At 42.2% G+C, this 17,802-nt stretch overlaps 1 protein-coding gene across 27 annotated transcripts in view; it reads left to right on the top strand.

The window, feature by feature from the left end:
* Positions 1-13,846: 13,846 nt before the first annotated feature.
* The window catches only part of CXXC5 (CXXC finger protein 5), a 122,859-nt gene continuing 118,903 nt past the window's right edge, over positions 13,847-17,802 (top strand). For 4 of the 27 annotated variants that reach the window (XR_015748750.1, XR_015748754.1, XR_015748753.1 and 1 more), the window contains exon 1: positions 13,851-14,081. The gene's annotated coding sequence lies outside the window, so the exon portion shown is untranslated. The other 23 variants (XM_026672574.2, XM_087961057.1, XM_087961054.1 and 20 more) reach the window with 12 other exon arrangements.

Below are 17,802 nucleotides of genomic sequence, written 5' to 3'. Positions count from 1 at the left end.
TTACAGGAACTGGGCTTGGCTAGTCTAGTAAAGAGAAGGACCAGGGGAGACATGATAGCAGCCTTCCAATATTTGAGGAGCTACCACAGAGAGGAAGGGGTCAAGCTATTTTCTAAAGCCGCGGTCGCCAACCACTGGTGGGCCTTGAGAAAATTTTGGTGGGCTGCAGAGAAATCTCACCCCCAGAGCACCCCCCAAAAGCAATTAATCCAGGCTACGCAGAAACACAAGGCTGTGCAGCCCACAATGGCCCACAGAAACACTCCCCTCTCACTCACTCCTTACCCGGCAAACTTGCTGCTAAAATTGCTATTTTTCCTTTTTTCGACCATCATCTGTTCTGCTGTACGGGAGATTTAGATTAGATAGGAAGCAGGAAACGGTTGGATTTCTTGCTTTCTAGCTAGTCTTTAGATCTTCGGTTCTGCCGAACCTCCTTTAGGACTGAAGGTTTGCTTGCAAGCAAATTCAGTGCAGACTCACGGCAAGCAAATTTGAAAGACTGAGCTAGCTGATGGCAGATAGATAGATCATTGATTGATTCTGTGAGCAACTCAATCTGCCTGCTTTGCCTGATTTTGAGTAAAATTGCTCTTTTTTAATAAAAAATTCAATATTTACACACATGGTGTGTTGTGAGTTAATTTTGTGAGTTTGCTTGCAAGCAAATTTTATGTGACAGACTGAGCTGGCCAATGGCAGATAGATTTCTGAATGAATCTGTGATTCTGTGAGCAACTCAATCTGCGTGCCTGCTTTGCCTGCTTTTGGGTAAAAGTTGCTCTTTTTTATAAAAAATTCAATATTTATATAAATATTTATAATATTTACATACAAGCCATGCCCAGTCAGTCACATTATCACCAAGCCACACCCACAAATTAGGCCATGCCCACAGAACCGGTTAGTGGTCCCTGGGATCAAAAATTATGAGTTTGGTGGTCCCTGAGGTCCAAAAGGTTGGCGACCCCTGTTTTAAAGCACCCGAAGGACAGACAAGGAATAATGGATAGAAACTGAACAAGGAGAGATTTAACCTGGAAATAAGGAGAAACTTTCTGACAGTGAGAACAATCAGCCAGTGGAACAGCTTGCACTTGGAAGTTGTGGGAAGGCCATCACTTGAGACTTTTAAGAAGAGATTGGACTGCCATTTGTCAGAAATGGTGTAGGGCCGTGCTGGCGAACCTATGGCACGCGTACCAGAAGTGACATGCAGAACCCTCTCTGTGGGCACACAAGCTATTGCCCCAGCTCAGTTCTTCCATACCTGAATGCATGCGCCTCCCACTGGCCAGCTGGTCTTTGGGTCTCTGCCGCCCATGCGTGGGGGATGGGATTGTATGTGGGGGGTGGGGCACATGCGCATTGCACAGGGAACACATGTGCATAGGTGGGGGTGAGGCATATGCATGGGGAATGCATGCACATGCACAGGGGATGCATGTGTATTGCATTTTGGGGATGCGCACATGCACACACGCTTTCGGCACTCAGTGCCGAAAAGGTTAGCCATCACTGGTATAGGGTCTCCTGCTTGGGTGGGGAGTTGGACTAGATAACCTACAAAGTCCCTTCCAACTCAGTTAATCTGTTAGTGCATGTTACCCTCATTTGGGACAATCTTCAATCAGATATTTATTCTGGTGGAAAGAGTTTGAGAAAACTTACAATTTTGGTAACTAGAATAATAGAATCAGGGGTTAGAAGGGATCTGTTCTAGTCCAACAAGAGACCTTATAACATCCTGGACAAATGGTTGTCCAATTTATTCTTCAAAACTTCCAGTGATGATGCACCTGCAGCTCCAGGAGGCAAGCTGCTCCATTGGCTAATTGTTCTCACTGTCAGGAAATTTTCCTAACTTCTAGGATGGATCTCCCTTCAATGAACTTCCACCCATTACGTCTTGTCCTGCTGCTCAGGTTCTTTGGAGAATAAGTCGACTCTCTCTTCTCTGTGATAGCTCATCAAGAACTGGAAGACATCTTATTAATCCTTCTCTTTGATAGGCTATACATACCTAGTTCCCTTAACCTTTCATCACTTAGTTTAGCTTCCAGATCCCTTAGCATCTTTGTTGTTCTTCTCTGCACACTTTCTAGGGTCTTGGTATCTTTTTTGTATCATGGTAACCAGAACTGGACACCGTATTCCAAGTGTGTCTCACTAGTGCAGTATAAAATAGGACTATCACTTCTCGTGAACTTGATCGGGGTCGCCAACCTTTTGGACCTCAGGGACCATCAAACTCATCATTTTAAATCCCGAGGACCAGAGATCCTGGGAAAATCCCCCAAAAAGTCTACAGGAAAATTCCCCGCCCTGTTTTCCTACCGATCAATCATTCTTTATTTGGGATTGCAGGATACCATCTCCAGCTCTGTTCTTGGGGAGGGGGGGAGAGAGAGAGAGAGAGGAGAGGAGAGACGAGACTTTTGGCTTCATGCAAGGAAAACAGCAGAAGCAGCAAAAGTCTTTCTCCCCCGCCCCAAATTCTGCCAGAAATTAGTCTTTGTGAGACTTGTCACGCCGGCATAGCCTCTTGGAGCAGGAGGCCTGGCAGGGTCCCAAAGACTCACTTCTGGTAGAGTTTGGGGGAGAGAAAGAAAGACTTTTCCCGCTTTCCTTGTGTGCAGCCAAAAGCAGAAGAAGAAAGAAGCAGAAAGAAGCAGCCCGGTGGCCAGGTGAGGCACATGGGGTGAGTGGGGCAAGTTCTCCCCACTCTGCCCTTTCCCCCCTCCCCTCACTACCTCATGTTGTTCGCAATGCAAGCAATGCAAGCCTTGTGTTCCCACGCAGCCTGGATTAATTGCTTTGGGGGGCTGCTTTGGGTGTGACATTTCTCTGCGGACCACCAAAGTTTTCTTGCGGACCACCATTGGTCCCCGGCCCACTGGTTGGCAACCACTGCCACATAAGAAATCAAATAATGTGTTATTGTTGTCTTCAAGATTTAGCCAATGGAAACACTGGGAAGTTAAAATACTTCTTTCTTTAGAGTACTGTTACTTAAAACTGTAGGAAATAGCATTGAGTGAAAAGTTTCAAAAGTTTCAAATAAAGAGTTTCAAAGCAAAATTTAGGGAAGAATTATTATTACTAAAAATTGGTTTTTATTACAGACTTATATTAGCAAAACAATTTCTAATATATTACCTTCATCCATTTGGATAGAAATATGGAATACAGATATTTTCATATCTTCCAAAAAGTACAAATGTACTTTTTAATATTTCCAAATTATTTCTGGAGTACGTTTTTCCAATGTTTTATTGACATATTTACATCAAATGTAAAAACTGATTAATTTACCCGTAACAATTAGAACAGAGGAAAAAGACAGAAGGGAGGGAGAGGTATCATTAATAAGAGAGAGGCATGGAGCGGGGAAACCATTGTACTACACTAATGATAAAAAGGGAGAATAAGGAAGAATAAGTGACAGGAAGAGATAGAAACAAAAGTGAGGTCAAGTATAAAGTCTGAATTCATTCTGCAGCTGTTATTATTTTAGGTTTTCTGAGAGAGCTAAAATATGTAGGAAGGTTACATACAGATGGAAAAACCTATGAAGAGGTAGTGCAAGAAACAGGAATGTATTATAGTTGAAAATGCAAGTTCAGAGCGCAGACTGCAAGAAATATTACTGCTAAGAAGGGAGGAAAGAAAAGGATTCAGAAGTAATAGCTGTCTGAAAAAGAGGAAGCAAGAACAGAACGGAGCTGAAACTGACCATCAAAAATATGCAAGATGCCTGTTTTAACTGATGAACATAATCAAGGTGGAAAGATGGCAATGATCAAGCACACATCCACCGAGAAAGATTTGTTCTGGCTGACTAATGCAATATGGATGCATGGTCATGAGAAAATTTGAAAACTGCAAATCCACAAGGGGCATTACCTTTATTATAAGTTCGCACCTATTTGCTAGAACCAGTTGTTAACATTCAAAGCAGTTCGGAGAACCGGTTGTTAAAAGAAATTACTGGCCTAATCCTGTAAGGAAAGCAGGAAGGAAACATTCTGGTGTTGCTTACAGAAACTGCCTCTCTGCTAACCCTTATTACATTCTTGGCAGGATTAGACTTCCTGTCTCAGGAATTTCTCTGGAGTTTTTTCCCCCCTCCTTTGCTGGTACTTTGCTTGTGTGGTGTGATCATTCAAAGTTACAATGGCACTGAAAAAAGTGACTTATGACCATTTTTCACACTTACAACTGTTGCAGCATCCCCACAGTCATGAGAGGCCAGGCAAGAAGATGCATGCCTCGATGTGAGTGGTATTGAGTTGGCCACACCCAGCCAATAACATGACCACCAAGCCATGTCCACCCAGTCACATGACTACCAAGCCATGCCCACCACCTAAGCCATGCCCACAGAACCGGTTGTTAAAAAAAATTTGAATCCCACCCCTGTTTATTATGCCAACAAATGTTGATAAAATAGTTGGAAACTTTCAAGTTTATTATCAAATGAATGCTTTTTTTAAAAAGGGAGAAGAGAATTTTGGCTGAGGTTACAAATGTTTGCTACACTGTTTGCATTTTTAAGTGTAGTAAGAGGAATGCTGTTTAGATATTATCTGATACAACATAGTGACTAGTACCGATAGATGTAAAATGTTGTAATTAAATTACAACAAGGGACTCTGCAAGAACACTGAGAGATCGTCATAAAACATTTGATTCATTAAAGGCCCTACTTTTGTTAATACAAAATATAAGAGCCAAAATTCTCTTTGTTTCCATCCTGTCTCGGATATGAAGATCCCTTTGTAATGGAGAACAGAACATAGATCAATTACTAGGCAGTCTCTGTATTTGCAAAAGGACAGATTCAAAACAAAACAAAACAAAACAAAAATTTATGATTTAAACCAGTGGTAGTCAACCTGATCCCTACCACCCACTAGTGGACATTCCAGCTTTCATGGTGGGCGGAAGGGGTTTTGTCCCCTACTTTATAAATCACCATTACTGTGGAACCAGTGGGCGGTTAGAGAAAATTTTACTACTAACAGAGATACAAAAATGGGCGGTAGGTATAAAAAGGTTGACTACCCCTGATTTAAACTCTTTGGGGACTTAACTCACTACCATCTAGCTTGGTTGAGTGTCTTTCAAAGTTCTTCCAAAGTTGTTTGCACTTTGATGGCATTAAGGTTCAACAAGGGGGTATAAAATGCCTTTCTTTCTGATATAAACTGTGTCAATAATGCCGACCTCAGCAAATATGAATTCATGGATCTTAGGATAGGAAACTTAATATAATTTGTGTTAACTTGTGTTTTAGAGAATTCTAGTATTTCATGAAAAAAGCCAATCTTTGCCTTCTAAAATGCTATGGAAACTTTAATTCCATTTGCAACAACGTATCTCTGTAAAACAGATTTTTCAATATTTATAACCATCAGAACAAAAAACTGAAATTGTTTACATGCCCAATATGACATGCATGTTCCCTGGTCAAAGATCATTCTACAGTTTATCTTATTTCTTAAACTTTTCTTTAACTTGCCAGTCTTTGTACTTGATTTGATTGATAACGAAGAGTGTACATTTATATACAGTATATATATGGTATATGTTCCATCAAGTCATTGTTGACTTCTGGTGACTGCCTGGATTTTTACCTGCAGTTTTATTTGAAGATTTTTGGAAGTGATTTACTATGGCCTTCTTGAAAGAGAATGATTGGCCCAAGGTCACTCAGCAGGTATCTAAGGCATATCTAAGGCAGCTCTAGAACTCACAGAATTTTTATTTCTAGCTTGGTGCCTTAACCATGCACCAAACTGGCTCTTGTTTTACATTATTACATATATCTTCTTTTAAAATATTTTTATAACTGCATTTGAGTATATTTGTTCTTGATAATACAATTTACATCTGTATTATTTTGCCCATGCCACAAAAAGCTTGAGAACCTCTGCTCTAAGCACAAGATCTCTTGACGTGAAGTTTTTCCGTCTGCAACATTTACAGGTGAAATTTAAGTTTTGCTCAGTATTTAATATACCACTGCAGCCGCTAGCAATGCCTTTTTGCATAACCGGGGTTCTTCCTTACAATTTGCTTAAAAATTAGACCATTTAGTAAAGAATTCTTGCAAGTTTAATTAAAACTTTCCTGCTTATGTATTATTACCTTTTTATTGCTTCTGGATGAGCAAGGGAGCAAGATTGCTAATAAATTGCTTGTTAATTTTTCCATGAATAGACTCTGTTAATTGACTCTTATTGTGAGTTTCTATTCCTGCTAGAGTAGGGGGCTTTCATTACTTATTTAATTTTTCTTCACATTTCTAGCCAGCAAAAAGATTCCAATATTCTGCTGGAATGGTGATTGCTCAGTTGTTCAGCTACTTCTGGTTCTTCATGACCCACAGGATAAAATTTCATCAGGATTAACTGTCAGTAGCTGCTTCTTCAAGGTCTTCTATATTCATGGTTTTTGTCTTATTTCCTCTTTGTCTCCTTTGGCCTCTTTTCCAATTCTTTATTTTTTTTACCAAACAATTTCCATCTTTGCATTGTGTCTAAAATATTAAAATATTAGTTTTGTTATGAGTTCTTCAGGAGGGGAATGTTCAGATTTTATTTCATCTATTAGCAATTTGTTCTTCTTGAGATCCAAGGTATTCTCAACATTTCCCCTCAGTGCTATAGTTCAAAGGCATCAAATTTTCTTCGGCAGAATTTATATTAGAAATATTACTTCCTTAATCATGAGGAAAAAGGGCAATAATTACAAGTAAGATATTTTTAATTTAAGATATAGGAAGCCCCCAAAATCAGAAGTTTTTTTTTTTCATTTTGCCATAGCAGGCACACTTTTTATTAAAACTATTTTAAAATGTTTCTCAAATCACTGCAAATCCTATCTAGAGATATAATTGCAAATCTAAGTAACATACTGAAGGAAGCAAGAATGGAACTTGTTGCAACACTTTGTATTTCAGACTACCTCAGAAGAATACACAGACAATTGATTGGTACAAAATTGGCACTATTATTACTACATCAAAGCTATATCAAAAGATTCCCCCCCCCTTAGGTTCAGTGGTGTTTAATTCTCAGAGACTTCCTGGACAAGTCACCGCAATTTCCTTGCAAAGTTATTCAGTGGTTTGCCATTGCCCCCTTCCTAGAGCTGAGTGAGACTGGTACAAGGTCACCCAGCTGACTTTGTGCCTAAAGTAAGACTAGAATCCACAGTCTCCCAGCTTCTCATCTGATGCCTTAACCATTACACCAAACAGGTTCTAATACTGAAAGATATAAGCTGATAAAAATTTTTTGGTTTCCAAGCTCCAAATATTTGTTTTAAATTTTAATGTCCTAAGTGCCTTGATGCTTAGCTTATCTCTGGTGTGGAATTGTCTATCTTGTTATGAACTTGTCCAGTCATTAGGTTTTACAAGATAGGTTTTCTAAATTTACTTGTACATTTTTCCTATTTACCAATCCTTTATAAACCAGTTTGAATGAGACCTGAAATTGCCTGCTTGTCAGTCTTGAAGCATAAAATAGGCATGGAACACCATATTTCAGGAAATGTTCTTCTTCCAGCCAACTAGAGAGTGCTATATCTATATATCAGTGCCCATCCTCAAGCTACTACAGATACTGAGTAAATAACCATTAAATCATAGTAGTAGTGATCATGTGGGTTTTTGCAGATTAGATCTGGTAGCCCTAATTTTTTATAGCCAAATACTTGTCCCAATAACTGTAACCATGGCTGCATGCTACTGTGTTGGCTGGAGAGAGGAAGATGATGACAGGGCAGGGAGGTAGGGGAAGAGAGAGAGAGAGGAAGATTAAGTCATGGAGTGGAAAAATTATCTTTCAAAATGGGGATGGAAAGAAACTGCTCTCAGCTCTCCCCCACTCCCAGTTGTTTAAAAAAAAAGGCAAAACGTGCCAGCTGGTCCCCTGTTGAAAAGAGGAGGCAAAAACAGATGACAATTTACTTCTTCATTCACTTAAGCCAGTGCAGCCTTCAAAACAATTTAAACATCTGCTGTAATGCTTGCCTTATATTCTCACCGTACTGTCTACTCTTGCTATCCTTTATCCACGGAGCTCTTTAAGAAATGTTAGAATACGCAAAAGACAAGATTCAACCATTCTATAATCATAATTCATCCTGCTTATGCCAGCAGAGAGGGCCTACTTCAGATCCCGGCTGTCAGAGAACTATTGGGATCCAAAAGAACAGCCTCCTCTGCTGCAGCGCCCGCCCTTTGGAACATCTTATCCTCTAGGGCAGGGGTGTCCAACCTTGGTAACGTTAAGCCTGGAGGACTTCAACTCCCAGAATTCCCCAGCCAGCTTTGCTGGCTGGGGAATTCTGGGAGTTGGAGTCCTCCAGGCTTAACGTTACCAAGGTTGGACACCCCTGCTCTAGGGTAAGCTCTGACCCCACTTTCCTCTCCTTCCACAAGAGCCCAAAGACCTAGTTGTGCCGGTTTGCTTGGGGGACAATTGGGGGTGGGTGGGTGGGTGTTAAAAGCTGGAGGCGGCTGCTTGATTGATGGCAGACTCTACCTCTCCTCCCCTTGCTCCCTAACTCTCCATCAATCCAATTTTTTCTGGTTATCATATGGATGTATTTATTCTTCTTCTTGTATTCGTTGTTCTTGTTCTGTTACTTCTGGTTCTGGAGTGGTTCTTTCCAGAATTGGTGCATTCTTTTCAGATATCGTCTTCTTGCTGGACTTGATTTGTAATGACAGATCGTTTCTTTGTTTTCAATCTTTGTACATTTGCAAGCCCATTTTTCCTACAGCCCTGCACCTCCTGGTCCTGCTTGCTCAGCCAATAGTACCGTGTCCTGTAGCCCATTTGTCATCAGATGTCCAGAAACTTCAACACCTAGCATGGTTCTTGTTGACCCAGGCAATGACTGATTCAGTATAGGTTTCTGTAAATTAGGTATATTATTTATAGAAGAAACACTCTTTGTCTGGCTCCTCTGATGAGACCTGACCAGCATGGTTAAACCTCTGGCATAGTTCTCATCTTCCTCCGAGCATACAACTCCACAACCATGTCAAGGTAATATAATTATTATCCAGGGTGAAAGGATGTTCTCTAGAGCAGGTATTTGTGGAGACACAAATGATTCATGCTGAGATGCTGATTTGTTACAGCAAGGTGTTTTAAATATACAATTATTCTTGCTAAACTTTCCCATCTTGTCCCTAGGCTGAGGACAGGGACTACTCTCTGATTTCATCCATCTGATTTCTGGAGATTTGCCCTTTGTCCAGTTTGTCCTTGGACAGGACTAAGTGCTGTCTCCAAGATACAACTCATCTGATCACACTTACCTGAAAAGCCTTTGGTTTACATTAACTGAGCAATGCAGCTGGCTACAGATACCATGTGGCTTACTTGGAAGACTCTTCCAATCCGTGAAAAGCATTTGAGTGATGTTCACATAATGTAAGATTTCATGTGAGTCTGTTCTCTGCACTATCATTGGTAGTGAGAGAGGAAATATGGCATACACACACACACAAATCATACACACAAATATTTTGGTCATTTTATTTTTAATATAAATACAAATACTACTTGTATAGGTTATTGAATATGCATATGTATTCTGTGCATGCTTTTATAATCTGGTGTTGAGATTCCTTGGAAAAAAATGGGAGCTTTGATGTTATATATGCTGACTGCAGCAAGACTACCTTATGCACAAAAATGGAAGGACTTTCCAATCCCCACAATGGACGGATGGCTGCAAAAGTCGATGAAGTTAGTAGAGAGGGCTAAATTGACTGCTTTGATCAAAGAAAAAAAAAAGTACTTTTGTTTCTACTTGGAAACTGCTTCTGAACTTTGTGCTTGAGGTGGAAAAAAATGAAACTTTGATTTTGGGTTTTAATGATTAGATAGATTTGTTGTTACAGAAATGGCTAGTTTATACTATTACGGAAAAATAAAAAATTGAGGTTTGATGTTACTGTCTTATTATTGCACTAGAGGGAAAAAAAGTCAATGCCTTTTTTTTCTTTTTTCCCTTCTTTTCTAACTTTTCCCTTCCCTTTCCCCTTTCTTATTTTTTCCTACAATTTGCTTTTGCATTTTATATTATAAACTAATAAAAACTGTAAACATGACAAGATTCCAGATGTCTTTAAAGATGAAGCTTCATTTTCAAAGGCACTCTGAAAGCTACATTCAGCAGAATCATTCAAAAATTTCCACATATACACTAAGTAAAGCAAAACCGTAATCTCTTTTTTCGCTTTGTGCTGGTTTGGTCTTATTACATTATCTTTTGCCCTATTATTGGTAGAATGCAAAGACTTTACTAGATGGTTAGGGTTGGTTTGTTGAGCTTTGGGGGATATGTTTACAATAGTATATTTTTGTGCATAATTGATGCAGTCCATAGTACACTCTTCCACAAAGACATGTTTTAACTTGTTGACTGGCCTGTCTCCTAAAGTGCATTTCAGGTGTACAAAGGGTGAAGTGGGTTTGTTTTTTCTCAGAAGTGAATTGTCCATGATTGTCCATGATTTATGCTTCATCTTTTATGTTGGTCATTGCTGAGTTTTTAGAATATAAGCGCAAGCATTGAGATAGGGAGTTTTGTATTTCCCACTTAGGGCCTCTTTCCTGGATAGAAACATTTATTTTGTCTGTCTGTCTGTTTACTGTCTGTCGAGTTCATTCTGTGAAGCAGAAGCTGTTGCTCCAACTATTTCAAAACCATTCATTGGAAAGATGCAAAATTTCTCAAACACGGTCTCCTGAACCTCCTGTATCTGCTGGTTCAACTATAAATTAAGTACTGAAACAACTAGTCTAAAATTGATGACTATTTACAAACTTTCTTATAGTAAAATAGGGGAAAGAGTGTGATTTAATAAACATCTCAGAAAGTACTCCTCTTGGTATGGACTAACTAGGATTCATTTTCCGTCTAGCTTTTCTTCCTATCCTGAGATGCTGTGCTCTGGTGAAAATGGAAATACAACAAATATAATTAACAAATTAACAAGAATCTTATTTCCCTTTGCATTCAAGCTGGCCTGAGTGCCCACATCAGGGTAAATTACTTATCAAATTTGTAATTGGGAGTTCTTAAAAATGTTTTAAAATAATGTTTCTCATTTTTTTCTGCAAGTTGTCTGGCTGTTAGCAGTCAGTACTAATAATCTAGACTTATTACTCTGAAGCATTAAAAAAGGAGCTTTTTCTATGTTGCTATTACCTATAACTGGAAAATTTAAAATGCTTTGTGTTCTATTCTGAAGGTGTTTCCAGTTTCATTGTGATACATTTTATGTGTTGTATGTTGTTTTGTTCCAAGTTCAAAAGAAAGTCTTTGCTGTTTGATGTACATCCTTAAAAAAATCCCCAATAGTTAGTATTATCCCAAACAAGCCATATGCTTTCTATCACATTCCTTCTTTCATTATTGTTATTTCTTAATAATTTATTTTCAACACCATTTTTTTAAAACTTTGGTCCAACATGAATTCTTTAGTTTAGCTTAGTAATCTAGACAGGTGTCAAATTTCTTGTTTTGCTACCTTAACAGAATGGATGGTTTGGGTGGTTATGCTGTCATTTGTTATTTATACCTATGTCTATAATAACAACTTTAATTATGTCGTTCCATCTATTCTTTCCCTTTCTCGGTTAATTATAGTCATTATCATCTCTCCATATCATAAATCTGCAGATAAATCCCATTAATAAAATCTAATTCATACACAGCTATTGCTTCCATGTGATCTGGTGCAAATTAATTTAGCTTTAGTGACTTCCATGTTTTCCTTCAGTACATTCTTATTTTGATGTGTATATTTTAATTCTTCCAATCTCTCCCTGGCTTATGCTTTGCCAATTTGTCCCATCTCCCTGCATTTTTTCCCCTTCTCATTTGGACAGGTATTCTATCCCCAGCATTATTTCAGATTTATGTTTTAAAGGCACTATGGACTAACAGTGAATGTATATTCACTGTTCCTTGTTTGCCATTTGTTAAATGCACGTTCTATAGTATAAATGAAGGAATGTGGCTTTTGTTGTGTTATTGAACCACAATTCCTCACTGCTGACCAGCTAATGGGGATTGTAGTTTTGTGATATCTATTTTCTAAGCTTCTCACTGCTGTTCTACATTAACCTGTGGAAAAGCATACATGTGATTAAGACACTGTTTCTCCGAATATAATAGGGAAAGGCTCACATAACCTAAAGAGAATTTGGTACATTTTCTTTTTCAGTCAAGTCAATAACTTCTGGCACCAGCCTTTATTGACTGATTCCAGGTTTGCTTAGAGGATTCCCTATGACCTTCTGACCCTACAAAATGAGGTGGGAATTTAAAATGTAGCGCTGCAAATAATATTAACTTATTTTCAGAACAATGGGGGGAAAAAGTAAAATTCAGGGTCATCAAGTGAATTTAACTGACCTAATTCATGTCGATATTGTCATAAGGCAAGGACATGAATACTGCATTAAATATTCTTTAAAAGAATGGAGTACGTTTATGCAAGACAAACAATATTCGATGTTAGTCACAACAGCCAACTTCCAGTTCAGCAGCAATGTGGTTCCAATTATCAGATGCGAAGGCAAACCACAGGAAATTGCTGTTTGTGCCTTCCTTGGACAACCCCTTCCTTACAAGTCTCTGGCCGGTCATTCTGGGAAATAGCTAGGTGATCTATCTCCATTCCTGTATATGAACACTGAGAACTTTGGGTTCTTAACCAAAGCTCTTTTTATTGCTCACCACTATTTGAAGAATGTTGAGTGTTTACTTGTGAATAGGTGTATGGGGTCTTTTGATAGCTGCCTTCAGCCTTGGAATTTGCTCCCAGGGAAAAACCCCTGGTGTTCTCCCTCCACTCCCTTTTTGTGGCCAGGTCAAGTCACTACCTTTCAGATAATGACTGAGCCCCATTTCCTCTACTGGCTGTTTTTAACCTTGTTTTTCTTCTGTTTCATGTGGTATTTTCATTAATTGGCTGTTTTCGCTGTATGTTAAATATATTTATTATGTTGTTTGGATAGCTTGGAGAGAAAAAAAAGACAAAATATAAATGTTTTCATTTAAAAAATAAAATTGATAGCAGTAATATCAATCAATTTATTTGAGCAAAAGGCTCAAATAGCAAGTTAAAAGACAATTTAAAATTTGGCATTAAATAAAACAGTTTAACAAGTGAAATATTTAAGAAGTATTACATAATATACTTAAATCTCTACTTGAGTGTGACATCAATCTGGAAAATCAAAGAAGGGCCGTGGGTGATCATCATCTGAATAGCACCCTTGTTACATAGCCACACATCATGGCAACCAGAAGTCCTGTATTAAATGAGGATCTTTTTTGTAGCACTTAGGTCAGCTTTATTAATGCATTTAACGTATGTTCTCTTATTTATTCAGTAGCAGAAACTGGAATCCCTAAAGGGTTTCTAGCGCTTAAACTTAACGACACTGGCTCATCGATATCACTCCGAATTAAAATTACTTTTCGGTCCTGCAAGCAACGGGAATTGAAAGTAAATTTGGGTGGACTAGCTCCTTAATTGCCGCACGCTGTTCTTTAGCCTGAGCTCAGCGGTTCTCTCTTAGGCGTTTGTCATACGGCGCTGCACATTGCGGAAAATAAATTGCTTCTGCCTCTCTCTCCTCATGCCACACACAGATCCTCGGGCGAATCGCGCACTCAATCCGCTGCGCGGGGCCGAGGCGCTGCGAAGGCTCCCGCTCCACCTCCCGTGCTCAAAGTTATGTGGGAAAGGGTGTCTGGTTCTTCCGAGCCCACCCATACTGCGCTCATCACGTCCCAGCCTTGAGGGAGGAGCCATGCTATTTGCAGCTTGCCCTGTAGCCTTACGCGAGAAAGGAGAGGGGGCACCTCTTGGCGGTGGAAGGAAGAGAAAATGGCTCAAGTCTTTGGGGGTCACGCGGTTACTGGAATCTAAAGGGATCAAGGGTCCGCCCACGTAGCCGCTATGGAAATATGACAGCTGAGGAGAGTCCAGCCAAAAGCTGACCCAAGCGGTTGGGTCCTGCCTGATTCTGGTACGTAGGGGAGGGTTTGGCCCCGCCGGCCTCTTTATTTTCCTGCCACTATAAAAATTATTCTGAATTGTTGAGCTCACATTCAAATTCACTGTAAACAAAATTTGATTTCTTCCTAAAGGCCGAGGTGGATGACCACAAAGCTCACTTTAATCAAGCTTTTTGTTTAGACCTGTCGCTAATTTATTTGTTTATACTCGTTGTTTACTCCAAGCCTGTCCCTTTTTCACCTAACAGAGTGTTAGACGTGCCCCTACTTGTGGCAGAAACCAACCTCCCCGGCGAGGATCTGGAAACTTCATCCCCTTTCTCCAAAAATAGACTCGCTTTGCTTTTTGGTGGACTTGAAAACGTCAAGCTACGCCGAATGCGGTGCAATACAGCCCAGCTACCTCCCGCAACTAACACTTCAAAGTTTTGCATCTCTACTTTGGGTCGCGTGCGAATGCGTTGTGTTTAAAGGGAAAGAACTTGCCACAGTATTGCTATCGGAATTCTCTCAGGATGGGGAAGGAGATTGCGCCGCAGAAATAACATTGGGAAGAAGGTGCAAGGAATCGGGTGGAGGGATAGCGGCGTTGTTTGGATTAAGCGGTCGAAGGCCAATGAACCGATGGCTACGAAATTGTCGACTTGTGGCTTTTTAGAAAGGCTAGCGGGATACTCGCCGTCGGAGCGCTAAAGAAAAGGGCAGAGAAACCGCGAGCTGCAGGAGAAGGGGAGGAGAAACCAGGCAGCCGAATAGGAGCCTGCTCTGAGAGTCCGGTCCGGGTTTTGCTTACAGCCCCGGGCATTAGCAATAGCGGCGGCAGCAAGAGGCAGCCCTTTGCAATGTGGTCCGCCTGTCTCGGCACTTGCAGAGCGAGGATGTAGAGGTGGGTTTGTCGTGGAGTTGCTGGCGGGGATCGAGGGAGGGAGGGCAAGAACTGTTCTCCTCAGCTATCTTTCGCGCGATCAACTTATTTGCAATTCTGACTTTGCCCGCTCCGACCTCTTTCTTAATATGCCCGACTTTGGCTTCGCTGCCGCTCCTGGATGTGTCCGGCGGGCAGTCCGCTTCGCTGAGGTCCCTTTTTGAGCGAGGATACCTTGGGGGCAGGTTGTTAAGGTCGTCAGCATCGCCGCTGGGCACCATCTGGATTTGCCTCTTATCCGGCTAGCGCCAGCGCGCCCGCAACACGCACACACGGACTGCGCGGGGCGGCGGGTGTGCAGCTCTCCTTCCTTCCCTCGGCTTCACGGCTGCTATTCTTGTAGCTCCGGACCGCTTAAGCTTCTGGTAGGTGCAACGCTCCGAAGAGGCCTTTCCTCTGTGTTCTGTTTGGAGATGCAGGGCGGGAAGGAGGAAAGTCTTGCGGAAAAGTTTGCGGCGGTGAAGTAATTCCCTTCCCTTCGGGGGCTGCCGAGTGGATGGCGTAAGTCCCTCTGGCTTCCTTCCACCTTCCGCGCCGCCTCCTTCCGTCCCTCCCTGCTTTCCTTCTGGGGAGGTGTTGCTGCCGCAGCAGCACATCCACGCTGGTCTCAGATCAGTGGCTCCAGACAAAAAGCGAGGGGGGAATTTGGGGTGTGTGCCGCGTGCGATTCTGAGCAGCGCCAGCGGCGAAAGAGCAGCTTCGGGAGGTCCCCTGAAGAGGGCGGCCTCTTCCCTCGATCCCGAAAGCCCACCCGGCGGGGCAGAGACCTCGGCTCCTTTTTCTGCTTCGGCAGGAAGAGAAGCGGGCAGGCTGTGAGTGGAGCCGCCACTCGAAGGTTCGGGTGATTCTCGTTTTTTCCTGGTCCTTGGGGTTATTGGGGCGGGGGAGAGTGAGCACTTGGTTCGTAGCTGCTGAGCAAAGTTTTGTTTGGAAGGTTTAGCGCCTCCCTCCCCCTTTTCCCCTTCCTTTAAGGCGACAGCTGCCAGCTTTCAGCGCACGGGATTTATTGCAGGGTCTCTTTCCGTTCTCCCCCCCCCCTTTCTGGTCGGCCACTGCATTGAAGATCGAGAGCTCCTCCCCCCCCCCATCCGCCCCCTGGGCCGCCTAATCGGTGGTTCGTTTCCCAGGTTACAGCCGTAGTGTCTGCAGCTAGCCAGCCAGGCGTTGAAGGCTGCTGGGTCTGGCTGACCCACCACGTCGTCCCTGCTCTGCTTGTGCGAGCAGGCGCGGGCGGATTAGAGAGGCGCCCGAGCCTTGAGGAGCGCCTCTGCAGGGGCTGTCAGCTGTTTTCGCCTCCGCTTCTCCCCGCGAGGTCTTGCCGGACAGCGGGCGAGCCTGGCTGGCGCTTCCATGCCTGCCTCCTGCAGCGCCTGAAGCTGGGGGCGGGGGGAAGAGGGAGGGAGGGAGGCTGGCTGGCTGGCTCTCTCTGCTACTGGATGACCTTACCCAAAATATGCGGTCGGCAGGAAAGAAGAGACGTCCTTCGAAGCTTAATTTCTTCGCCAAGGAAGGCTTCATTTCACCTTCTTCTCTTACTTGCGGTGGTTTCACGGAATAAGCAGCAAAAAAGTTAGAAGTCATGGATTCACTTGTACTTGAAGATTATTTTGTAAACAGCATTTGCTTCTGATTCCTGGTTGGTTTATGCTCTACCCATTTATCTTGTGGTGGCAGCCACACTTTTCTCCCCCTTTCTCCTTTGCAGTTCGTTGCTTAGCTTTAAAACCTGCAGACTTGGGAGATTGTAGAGCTGCACCGCTATGCAGCTGCCTGCTATAATAACCCCACACTAACCCTAACCCTGAGGGGAGAACCAAAGTTGCTGCTCTCTTCCATGCTCTGACACCCTTCCCCCACCCTCACTAAACTGCTCTTTGGCCCCCAGCAGCAGGAAGGAGTTTCCAAAAGGCAACTGGGTTTATTGGTGGCCGAAAGGATATGGTTCTAAGAAACCACAGCCAGTTGCAAAATCGAGGGCTTGTTGGTATTATGGGAAATCAACGTGACTGAAAAGCAGACCGATATATAATCCAAATTTGCTTTTTAACTGGGCCCATTCATTTCAGGCAGCAGGCCCTACCATCCATCAGCTCGTATTCAAGATGCTTAGTCCTTCCTATATTGCTGTTGGTTACAGGCTGTGGGCTCTGATCCTTGCTGGGCTTCACTGCTTTCCATAAACTGACCATTTGGAAATTTCCATCAGTCCGTGAGAGAGCCCTTATCAAAGCGCTCCACCACATTTCCTGCCGCATCTGTTTGCCTTAAAGGTATGGAGAGTCTTAAGCAGGGAGGCTGCCTGATAATACATTGGTAATAAGTGGAAAAGTCTGTGGAGTGGGCCTTATCAGAGAGTGTGTGTGTGTGTGTGTGAGTTGTGGGGGGTGGGGGGTGGGGCTAGGACTTGACTAGAGTTAAGTCTGTAGGGGAAGAAGGAGAAAGAGCAGAGTGTTTTGGTTTGCTGTGCCCAGAAAGAATCAAACCACCTCAAGGATTTCCTATCAGCAAGACCTGAATCATTTAGTGTCAGATAGATGGCAAGTTCGCCCTCACTCCAAGAATAGCATTACATTTATTCATGTGAAAAGCCCCCCCCTTCCTTTCCAAGCTGATTAATAACATGCTGACCTCCTTTCTGTGCACTAACTCTCCTAAACTTTATTGAGCAGCAACGGCCCTTTCAGCTTGGTTGAGAGTATTGAAAAGCAAAAGACTTATTCTCTGTTCTGCTTTCCATTTTGTAAAAGTCTTTCTGGCGTCTTGTGGTGTCAGAATCTATTCTGGGAGGGAAAAAAAAAGATGGCTGG

This window comes from Notechis scutatus, chromosome 3 (assembly GCF_049901735.1).
Source record: "Notechis scutatus isolate UNSWTSFEM ecotype Mainland chromosome 3, rNotScu1.2, whole genome shotgun sequence".
Taxonomy (NCBI): Eukaryota; Metazoa; Chordata; class Lepidosauria; order Squamata; family Elapidae; genus Notechis; species Notechis scutatus.
Note: the sequence above shows the minus strand (reverse complement) of the source record. Positions and strands in the feature narration are given on the sequence as shown.